The sequence below is a fragment of the Crocuta crocuta genome, unplaced genomic scaffold (genome assembly GCF_008692635.1).
Source record: "Crocuta crocuta isolate KB4526 unplaced genomic scaffold, BGI_CrCroc_1.0 scaffold218, whole genome shotgun sequence".
NCBI classification, from domain to species: domain Eukaryota; kingdom Metazoa; phylum Chordata; class Mammalia; order Carnivora; family Hyaenidae; genus Crocuta; species Crocuta crocuta.
In genome coordinates this window covers 1754211-1765754 of record NW_027533170.1, presented here as the reverse complement: position 1 = coordinate 1765754, position 11544 = coordinate 1754211, and positions in this window count along the sequence as shown.

Below are 11544 nucleotides of genomic sequence, written 5' to 3'. Positions count from 1 at the left end.
CTGCACATATCTTATAGTGATCATCTGGGGATTCAAACCTTCCTACCCTGAGTATGATGCTATTAGAGTAAAGTGTACACTGTGGGCCAGCATGAGGCCATTAGCTGTTTCATATTGTAGTCTGTACTGTGAGGTATGTGGTATCATTCTCTGCAGATGAGACTGAGAAGCCCAGTCTCAGTCTGGGAAGCAGGGGAGCTGGGCTTGAACTCAGGACTGATACTTAGTGCCCTATTCTCTGCATGGCATCCTACAGCTCCCAGAATGGGTAGGTGGCAGAGGTGAATTCTTAGTGTTCGTCTTCTCTGGTTCCAGATGTTCAATGACAGAATATTCTGTGGTGGGTGTAAGAAAGTGGCTGTCAGAGAGTGATCTCAATCAGGCATATCCAAGTCAGAAGGCTGACGATATTTTGACGTAACCACTAGCATGTTACTGAAAGGGAGACAATTGAGGTTTTTCTTATCATGTCCATAAATCAGATGGTTGGGTGAAAACAGGTGGGTGAGGAAGACACTCAATGGCTGTGACTTTGCACACATTACTTGTTTTCTCTGTCTCTTGTTATTTTTACCTGATAAGTGGAGATAACTGGGGTATTTCTATATTATCCATGGCAAACACTCAGGTAAAGAAGAGCAAGTGATTAATTCCTGGGAGCTGCCACCACCACCATCATCATTATCATTATCATTATCATTATCATTATCATTATCATCATCACTACCACCACCTGGAGGATGTGGAGATGATGGGGAGGTATTGAGTGTGAGCTGAACTCAGTTCTCTTGGCTGAGATCCCTGTGTAGTTGACAGCTCTCTTTTCTAAGAAAATGCTGTCTATTGAAGTTCAGATTTGAAATATACATAGGTATCATCCATGCTGTTTTTTGAAGAAGGCATTATTTACCTATTTTGAGAGAGACAGAGAGAGCAAGCAGGGGAGGGGCAGAGAGAGAGGGAGACAGAGAATCCCAGGCAGGCTCCGTACTGTCAGTGCAGAGTCCGACATGGGGCTCAAACTCACAAAACTGAGACCATGACCTGAACTGAAATGAAGAGTCGGTCAGTGGCCTAAGCTACTGAGCCACCCAGGTACCCCAATCTTTGGGGCATGTTAAATTAGCAGTTTATATTTGAGAAAGATTCAAATTCAGAGCTAAATGTTAATCTTCATTTTTTAAAAAAATATTCACTAGCTATCATGTTGCCCCTTTCTCTTTACTTTCGGAATATACTAACATATTCCATCAAGGGTACCGGGGCTGTGCTAACAGTTTCATTCATCCCAAGCCAAATTCCATCTTACCAGTCTGCAGGCTCCTCCAACAATGACCCCACTCATTCCCCAGTGCCTTGCTGAGCTCATGTTCTTGGCGGATTCCAGCTCCATCAAAGGTGATTGGTCAGTTCCTTTAGTATCACCCTTGTCTCTGGTTATAGGTTTGACATAAACTATGTATACAATATGTAAACCAGATGGACACCATTTGAGTAGAGACTTTCTCCTCTGCTAGCTCTTTGGGATAAGCTGAAAATTTTGGAACCTGCTTGCTATGGCTCCTTTAGTCCCTGTTATGGCTTCTTTGTTTTAAGCTGTGGAATTTCCAAGGTCATGACAATGTCAGTGTGGGAGAAGAGGGATGATTGACACTTGTTACTCTGCTATGGAAACACAGGTATTGACTCTGGCATAATTTAATTTTTGCATGAAAGTTGCTTTGTATTAACTGATTAAATCCATACGTAGTCGGAACATAGGACCTCCATCCATATGTTGGCAGTTTTTATCTGTGTTTTAGGAATTATCCTGATTTCTAATGTTATGTTTTCTTTTTTCTTAATTTTTTAATGTGTATTTATTTTTTGAGAGAGAGAGAGAGACAGGGTGCAATCAGGAGAGGGGCAGAAAGAGAGGGAGACACAGAATCCCAAGGAGGCTTCAGGCTCTGAGCTGTCAGCACAGAGCCCAATGCAGGGCTGGAACTTGTGAATGGCAAGATCATGACCGGAGCCAAAGTCGGATGCTCAACCGACTGAGACACCCAGGTTCCACTAATGTTATGTTTTCTTCTCATTCTACATGCCAGGACTTTAGAATATATATAATTGAGTATCCCCTAGGCTCATAGGGTATTAGGACCTATTATGTTGTGGTCATTTACATTTGCTGCTTGGCATTCATTGTCATTCTATTGTTAACAACACCTTGGTTTCTCTTTAGGGGTACCACCTGTCTCGAACTCTCTATCCAGGTACTGATATCAACTTTAATGACAGTTGGGCACATGAACTGGGTCTGACCAATCAGAGCATTTCAACCCAGTCGAGTCAGCCATTGATTCAGGGATGAATATGTAATACAGCCAAGTGATCAGCTCAACTGTAGGTCATCCAAGGACTTTCGTTTGAGAAACAGGCAAAGAACCATTCTTTCATCCCACTGGACTTGAAATCATGAGGTGTTGAGTCTGGAGCTTCTGGAAGCCCATGTGTTTCCAGGAGGTGAAAAAGTGAGTCCTTATGCAATCTGAGGAGGTGGTTTGAGCCATGTCTGCAGTCAACCTTCTCTTGGACTTCTTAGTTTCTTTATTTCTTTTTTAAATTTGTTTTTTATTTCTTCAGAGAAAGAGAGAGAGAATGAGCAGGGGAAGGGTAGGGAGAGAGGGAGAGAGAGAATCCCAAGCAGGCTCTGCACTGTCAGTACAGAGCCCAGTGGAGGGCTCAAATTTGCTAACTGGAGATAATGACCTGAGCCAAAGTCAAGAGTCTGGTCACTTAACACATCAAGCCACTCAGGTGCCCCTAAACTTCTTCATTTCATGAGCCAATAATACATTTGATCCTTTTGCTGAAGCCAGTTTCAGTCACATTTCTTTCCTTATAACTGAAAGAGTTCTGATTGATACAGAGTGACTGTCGGGTTGGTTTTACATTCCCTGTGGAATAGAGAAGGGAGAGGGAAACTCTAGTCCCGGGAAACCTTGCCAAGAAATAGACTAGTGGGGATCTACCATGGTTAGTGGACACACACCAGCTAGAACTCAGAATTAAAGTCTGTCCTTGGGGTGCCTGGGTGCCTCAATTGGTTAAGTGTCCAACTTCAGCTCAGGTCATGATCTCACAGTTTGTGCCCCTTGCCAGGTTCTCTGCTGTACAGAGAACTGCAGAGTACAGAGCCTGCTTTGGATCCTTTGTCCCCACATTTTTCTGCACTCCCAATTCTTTCTCTCAAAATAAAAAAATTAGGGGTGCCTGAGTGGCTTAGTCGGTTGAGCGTCTGACTTTGGCTCAGGACATGATCTCAGGGTTGGTGAGTATGAGCCCTGCATTGGGCTCTGTGCCAAACACTTGCTTAGAGCATGGAACCTGCTTCAGATTCTGTGTCTCCATTTCTCTCTACCTCTCCCCTGCTCATGTACTGTCTCACTCTGTCTTTCAAAAATAAATAAATGTAAAATAAAATAAAATATAATATAAATTAATTAATTAAAGTCTGTCCTTAAGTATTATGAGAAAACCTTCAAATTATGGTTTATCATATTTAAGCATTTGTGATTAATTCTCTCTCTGTCCCTCCCTCCTTTCCAAAAAGAAATAAACAAACAAATATCTAAGTTATTTTGGAAGGCTGCAGTGTCCTCAGGTGAAGGAAACAAGCTTTGTTGCTGAAGTTTGGGAAAGTGGTTTCATTTCTTTGAGCCAGCGTTTCCTCATCTGTAAAGTGGGTATATCCTACCTCAAATAATCATTTAAGGCACATAAAACACTCAGAACAGAATGTCTGGTACATCCTCAATAAATAGAAGGTATCCCTGTTAATAATACTCTGAACTTTTCCTTTTTGGACTGTGTGATAGATCATATTATATCCCTGAGCCAACATTAAGAGTCAAAATAATGTAAACTAAAGAATGAAATCTTGCCATTTGCAACGACAGACGGAGCTAGAGAGTAAAATGCTAAAGGAAATAAGTCTGTCAGAGAAAGACAATCCCCATATGATTTCACTCGTATGTGGAATTTAAGAAACAAACAAGCAAAGGAAAAAAAAAAAAGAGATAGAAATACAAATCAAGAAAGACTCTTGAGAACAAACTGACAGTTACCAGAGGGGAAATGGGTGGGGGGAGGGGATAATAGGTGGTGGGAATTGATGAGGGCACTTGTTGTAACGAGCATGGGGTGATGTATGGAAGTGTTGAATTACTATATTGTATACTTGAAACTAATATAGCACTGTATGTTAATTAACTGGAATTAAATATAAACTGTTTTTAAAGCATAAAAATTAATAATAGCCAAAAAATCCAGAATTTTGCCATTCAGCCTGTCAGGTCACAAAAATGTGAAACAGTAATGTAGGATTCTGATCTAATCTGAGATGTTAAAGGCAGAATTTTATAACAAGAAATAAGTGATAATATGAAATATTTAAAAAATAGATTTGTAGTGGTAAACATACATGTTTTTAGTCTAATTTGCTAAATCCTCTGATGTGGGGCTCAATTTCCTTTTTTATGCAACTCTCAACATAATTGAAGAGAATTGGGTCAATCAGAGATTAACTTGAATATTAAACAAAAAGCAAAAGTTTTGTAACTGATACATAAGTGTCAACATGTGTATATACACAGAAAATATCTGCACACATGAAACAAACACACAGAAAACATAGATTGTGTAACTGTAAATTTACCGAAAGCCATTGCATTGCACACTTAAGACAGGTGAAATTTTTGGTTACGTAAATTATGCATCAATAAAACTGTTAAAAGAAAAATGAAAACTTTCAACCAAAAAAAAGTTTATGTATATGAGTCCCAAAGACAAAAATGTTAAATTTTAAAAATAATACCAATAAAAATAATAATTGTCAAAAAATAATGTAAACTAGAAGCATACACTGTATAGAAAGAGGATATTAGGTACCTAAAGCATTCTTTAGGCTGCCTGAGATTTGCTTGCTAGCTCTTTCAGGTTGGTAGCAAAGGGTTGTTTTCCTATTTTCACTGAAGGACCAGGTTACCTTGTCAATTTGTCAATGACAGTCCTTTTCCTGATGGCAGTGAGAGTTCACCCCAAGCTTTATCCCCTGAGTATTTAAAACAACAACAACAACAAAAGAAAAAAACACAACACAAAAGCCGAATTCAAGCTAATTTAATACTGAGGTCCTGGCTAAACTCAGGGCGCCATCTTGTTTTCCATTACAACCTGAGAAGGTATCAATTCTTTTTTGTTGTTGTTAAATGTTTTTATTTATTTTTGAGAGAGAGCAAGGGAGGGGCAGAGAGACAGAGAGAGAATCCCAAGCACTGACAGTAGAGAGCCTGACTTAGGACTCAAACTCACAAACCATGAGATCATAACCTGAGCTGATACCAAGAGTGAGACACTTGAACAAGTGAGCCAAAGTCGGAGAGATGGTATGAATTCTCATCATCATTTTACAGGGAAGAAAAGTCAGAAAGAAAGGATGGTTGAGGGACACATAGCTGGTAAGTTAAGGAGTTGGGAAGATAGCCCAGGCTGCCTGTTTTAGCCATTGCACACAGGATGCCTTTGCCCATGCACTGTTTTTTTTTTTTAAATAAGAGTTCAATTATCTATTTATTTGTTTATTATTATTTTAAAATTTAAATCCAGGTAGCATATAGTAATGATTTCAGGAATAGAATTCATCGATTCATCACTTGCATATAACACCCAGTGGTCATTCTAGCAAGTGCCCTCCTTAATGCCCCTTACCCATTTAGCCCATCCCCTCACCCAACACCCCACCAGCAACCCTCAGCTTGTTCTCTGTATTTAAGAGTCTCTTACGTTTGTCTCCCTCTCTGTGTTTATCTTATTTTTGCTTCCCTCCCCCTATGTTCATCTATTCTGTTTCTTAAATTCCACATATGAGTGAAATCCTATGATACTTGCCTTTTCCAGAGTGGCTGCACCAGTTTGCATTCCCACCAGCAGTGCAAAAGGGTCCCTCTCACTCTCTTTCTGTCTCTTTCTCTGCACCCTTGCCAACATCTGTTGTTGCCTGAGTTGTGTTTTTTTTTTTAATTTTTAAATGTTTTATTTATTTTCGAGAGAGAGATAGTTACAGTGTGAGCAGGGGAGGGTCAGAGAGAGTCAAAGAATCTGAAGACAGGCTCCAGGCTCTGACCTAGCTGTCAGCACAGAGCCCGACACAAGGCTTGAACCCACAAACCGTGAGATCATGACCTGAGCCGAAGTTGGATGCTTAACCGACTGAGCCACCCAGGCGCCCCAAGCCCGAGTTGTTAATTTTAGCCATTCTGAACCAGTGTGAGGTGGTATCTCAGTGTGGTTTTGATTTGTAGTTCCCTGAAGATGAGTGACGTTGAGCGTCGTTTCATCTGTCTGTTGGCCATCTAGATGTCCTCTTTGGAGAAGTGTCTATTCATGTCTTTTGTCCATTTCTTCACTGGATTATTTATTTTTTGGGTGTTGAGTTTGATAAGTTCTTTATAGATTTTGGATATTAACCCTTTATCTAATGCATCATTTGCAAATATCTTCTTCCATTCTGCTGGTTGCCTTTTAGTGTTGCTGATTGTTTCCTTTGCTCTGCAGAAGCTTTTTTATCTTGATGAGGTCCCAGTAGTTCATATTTGCTTTTATTTCCCCTGCTTCTGGAGATCTGGCAAGTAACAAGCTGCTGTGCCCAAGGCCAAGGAGTTTGTTGCCTGTTTTCTCCTCCAGAATTTTGATGACTTCCTGTCTTACATTTAGGTCCTTCATCCATTTTGAGTTTGTGTTTGGTGTAAGAAAGTGGTCCATGTTCATTCTTCTGCAGCCCATGCACTATTGAGACCAGCAGAATGGTGTCCTGACCTTCCAGTTCCTGAGCCCACATTTGTTCACTGCAGGTCAGAGATCTAGTTCTCAGGAGTCACTGTCCTCAGGATCATCCCAAAGGCTGATAGTGAGATTTTCCAGTGGCAAGTTACAGATGTTGAGGCAGAATTGAATCACTCTGAGGAAAAAGGACGTCTTCCTGGGAAAAATTGTTATATCTTCTTGTTGCTCTGAAAATTTGGAAAAGATGTCTCCTTGTGGAAGGACAATCACTCCTTCCTAATAACCACTCAATAATTGGTTTGATATCATGTGGTTAATATGGGAACCAGACGTGGGTAAAATTATCTGCTCTTTAAAAAAAAAATTTAACGCTGGTGTTTTTTGAGAGGCAGGGAGAGACAGAGCACAAGCAGGGGCAGGGCAGAGAGAGAGGGAGACACAGAATCCGAAGCAGGCTCCAATCTCTGAGCTGGCAGCACAGAGCCCAATGCAGAGCCTTGAACTCATGAACTGTGATAACATGACCTGAGCTAAAGTCAGACACTTAACCAACTGAGCCATCCAAGTGCCCCTAAAATTATTTTTTAACTTTAGTGCTAAAAGAGAGAAATAGAGATGTACCGGAAAGAAGTGCATTGTTTAATGTGCATTTTGTATAGATAATGTGCCTTGTGCTAAGATGAATTTAAAACAGTGGTAATAGATGCTTTCTACAACCCTGACCATGATGGTTCCTCTCTGAGGTCTTTGTCATTGCTGTCAGAAGTTGTCATTAGCTTAGCTTGTTTCCCTGAGGTGTGTGTGTGTGAGCACACGTAAGTGTGTGTAAGTTGGTGACGAGAGAAATTAACCAAAGATATGAGCAGATACGGAAACGTAGTTAATGATCCTCGTCACATAGCAGTGACCAATATGCTAATAGTCAGGGCCACCATATTGCACAACCCCAACAATTCCATTTGCACTTTCTTCAGACTGCCAATGGAAGGCAAATGGGCCCATCCTGGAGACGATGAAGAAGAAAGGGTGAAAAGGGGTTGAGATGGACATGTGTTGTTTCTTGGCTGCTCAGAATTCATTCATTCTCTTTCTAATACTTTCCAACTGTAACTGGGAACCTACTCTTCTCCTATTATCAATGCATGTGGCGCTCATTTCACCCCAACCCTAAAAGTGGCGTGTGACCCACTTCTGACCCATCAGTTTCATATTCCCCTAGTTGCACAGATAGATAATGATGAGCTCCCCACCCCCCTCCCCGGGGTTTTCACATTTCTTTGCTGAGGCTTCTGAGATAGACCTTGACGTGGTGACTCTCAGCCTGGGTATAAGACTGGTCTACTTCTCAGAAGTTCCTGAGCTTGCAGAGCCTGATTCTGAAATCATACTGATTTGAGCAGATCTAATGCTAGGCCAGAACCCTGACACAAAGGCAGGAATATAAGTTTGTGGTGAATTGGAGGCATAGATTTCCCTATAATAAATAAGCATGGTATTCCAGGGAACCATGTTAATGGCAGAAGGGTGTTAGGAGAGGCGTTTGGGGAATTGCATCATGATATGTTCTGGATCTGAAATCTGTTGGAGGATTCCAAGATTAAAGATGCAATGTGTCCCCCAAGTTGCCATAAGCTCCCCTCCAGCTTTTGAGATTGATATAGTACGGGGCCTTGGCTGTATTCTGAATCCTTTAGTTCAATGTTTTCACACCAAAAGATCGAGCCATTGCTCTTTCTCTAGGCATCTGGAGTCATCTCCAGTTTTTAAGACATCTTGGTTATTGGTTTTTTCCATCTCTCATCTTTTCTCCCACCACTACCAGAGTATTTCCCTCTGACAGTGTCTAAGCTTACATTTTTTAAAAAAAAATATAACACTTTGAACTCTTTGGAGGACAGTTATGATAGAAATACCTAGGAAAAGGGGGTACCTGGGTGGCTCAGTCGGTTAAGCATCTGATTCCTGGTTTCAGCTCAGGTCACAATCTCATGGTTTCGTGCTTTGGAGCCCTGCATCAGGCTCTGCGCTGAGGGCATGGAACCTGCTTGGGATTCTCTCTCTCTCTCTCTCTCTCTCTCTCCCTCCCTAACTCTTTCTCTGCCCCTCCCCCACTTCCGCTCACTCTCTTTCTCAAAATAAATAAATAAACTTAAAAAAAAAAGAAATACTTAGTGAATGAACTCTTGTAGCAGGCTTTTGGTAATTTATTATTTGTTTATTTTTTTTTATCATAGCTTGGAAACCTGTTCTGTTGACACTGTGTGCATTAGTAAGCATCAGCCAGACTCAAGGAATCATATTTCTATTGTCACAGCCATTAATTATCTCCCATGGTGTTTACTCCTCCCTGGATTTTTGCCTGACTTTCTGCCTGCAGCATCTGACTAACTCATTTGAGGGAAAACTATCTTACTCAGCTCTACTCATTATTCTTTTTCCAGGCTGGGCAAATAATCGGGGAAAAAAATCCCAAAACACCCTGTATGGTAAGGTGCCATAAACCACCACCATTTATGGATCTCAGAGCTTTAGAATTTCCCCAGGCAAAAGGACTCAAGAACAATTGTGGCTCATAATTGGGGATTTCTATTTATGTCATTCCGAGAAAAGTGTGTTTCCCAGGCTCTAATCTGACCTTTCTCTGCTCACAGAGTACTTACTGAAGGACTCTGAAAGTTACTCATTGGTCTCCATACTACCTAGTTGTGTTAGTGCCGTGATGAATTAATTCAAGGACTACTTAAAATCACTGACCGTAGCAAGTGTTCTCATAAACCAAGCATTTGGGCTCTGGTAGCAAATCAGAGACCAGAGACAGGCACTGGAGGGTGCAGTCAGCATAGACACAGCAACCCAGCTCTGTGTGAATCAGCGCTGGGTGGCATTCCCTCAGGAAAGTCATCAGCAAGAGAAAGAAGCTGCTCCCAGCGATATATTCCTCATCTTTGCAGAGATCTGGAGATATTGGCCCCGCCTTGGCCAGAAGAAGGTCTCTGGGTTATTAGAAAGGGAAAGAATAAGGAGGAAATAGAAACAGGAAAAGTTCTTTTTTTTTAATCCAGAAAGGCAGAGCCTAGCCTTAAGAACAATGAATGAGACGCTTCTGTGGCTCTGTGCCCCCTCTGGTGGCGATGTGGTTCCACTGCTTTCCAAGCCTGGTGGAAGCTCATGTTCCTGCCTGAGGGAGAAATCACCAAGTTGTTTAACATGAGGACAGACTGACATATTTAGGTTGGACGTAACAATCCACTAAGGCAGATAGCAGAGGATCTATGCTACATTTGGGAACATTTCTCAGAGAGTTAAGGAATTCCACTGTTAAAAGTTATAAATAAGTGTTCTGTCTCTCTTTCCCAAAATAGATAAATAAAACTTAAAAAAAAAAAAATCAGTGGCACCTGGATGGCTCAGTTGGTTAAGCTTCTGACTCTTGTTTTCAGCTGAGGTCATAATATCACAGTTTCATGGGTTTGAGCCCTCCTTGGGAATTCTCTCTGTCTCCCTCTCTCTGCCCTTCTCCTGCTCATGCTCTTCCTTTCTCTCTCGAAATAAATAAAACTTTAAAAAAACCCAAAACACTTGTAAATAAGTATGTCAACTCACTGTTTCCACCAAGAGATGATTTTATACGTTTTCCACTGAATGTTGGGCTAGTATGAAGAGTTTAGGATCTCTAAGAGGAGGAAAGAAAGCACCAGATTTTCACCCTTGGGTTTCAGCTGAAGGTGAAGAATGGTAATTTTCACAAGAAAAAGTAAGGGGTGCCTGTGTGGCTCAGTCTGTCAGGCATTGGACTTCTGCTCAGGTCATGACCTCCTGGTTTGTGAGTTTGAGCTCCGCATTGGGCTCTGTGCTAGTAGCTCAGAGCCTAGAGCCTGCTTCAGATTCTCTGTCTTCCTCTCTGTCTGTCCCTTCCCCGTTTGTGCTCTCTCTCTCTCGCTCTCAAAAATAAATAAGAATTAAAAAAAGTAAAATAGTAGGATTTGAAATTATATAAACATTCCAGTGATATTCCAATAATATTTGAAATTATATAAACATTCCAATGATATTCCAATAATATACACAGTGATCCTGGAATTATTTTGTTTATGGGATTTTCTATCGTCTATGGTATACTCTGCTCTGCAGCACAGACATGGGTGGAACAATGGCACACTTTAGTGGGAGATCTCTTTTTTGAAAACCTGAAGCGATGGGGCGTCTCGATGGCCTAATTGGTTTAGTGTCTGACTTCGGCTCAGGTCATGATCTTGTGGTTTGCGGGTTCAAGCCCCCCATCAGGCTCTGTGCTGACAGGTAGCTCAGAGCCTGGAGACTGCTTCAGATTCTGTGTCTCTTTTTTTCTCTGCCCCTCCGCACTCACACTCTGTCTCACTCTCTCTCAAAAATAAATAAATGTAAACAAACAAACAAACAAAACCTGAAGAGAATGGTCAACTGTGCCCCCGAAGTAGATTCTGTTTTTCTAGGGAAATGAGCTTGCAGGAAATTTTAAAGGGTTTAAGCATCATTCTCAATTGGGCCAGGTGCATTCATTGTGTTGCTCATTAGTCTCTGGTCCTTGGGTAAATTGTGTTACATCAAAATAAGCATAGAATCTTTCTAGACATCGATCCTAGAAAAGGCAGTTCTTTAAGTGGCTTGGCTGCTCAGGCACTGTCAAGGTAGCTGTAAACATTTGTCTCCCCACTGTGTGGTAGACAACCTCTATGGTTT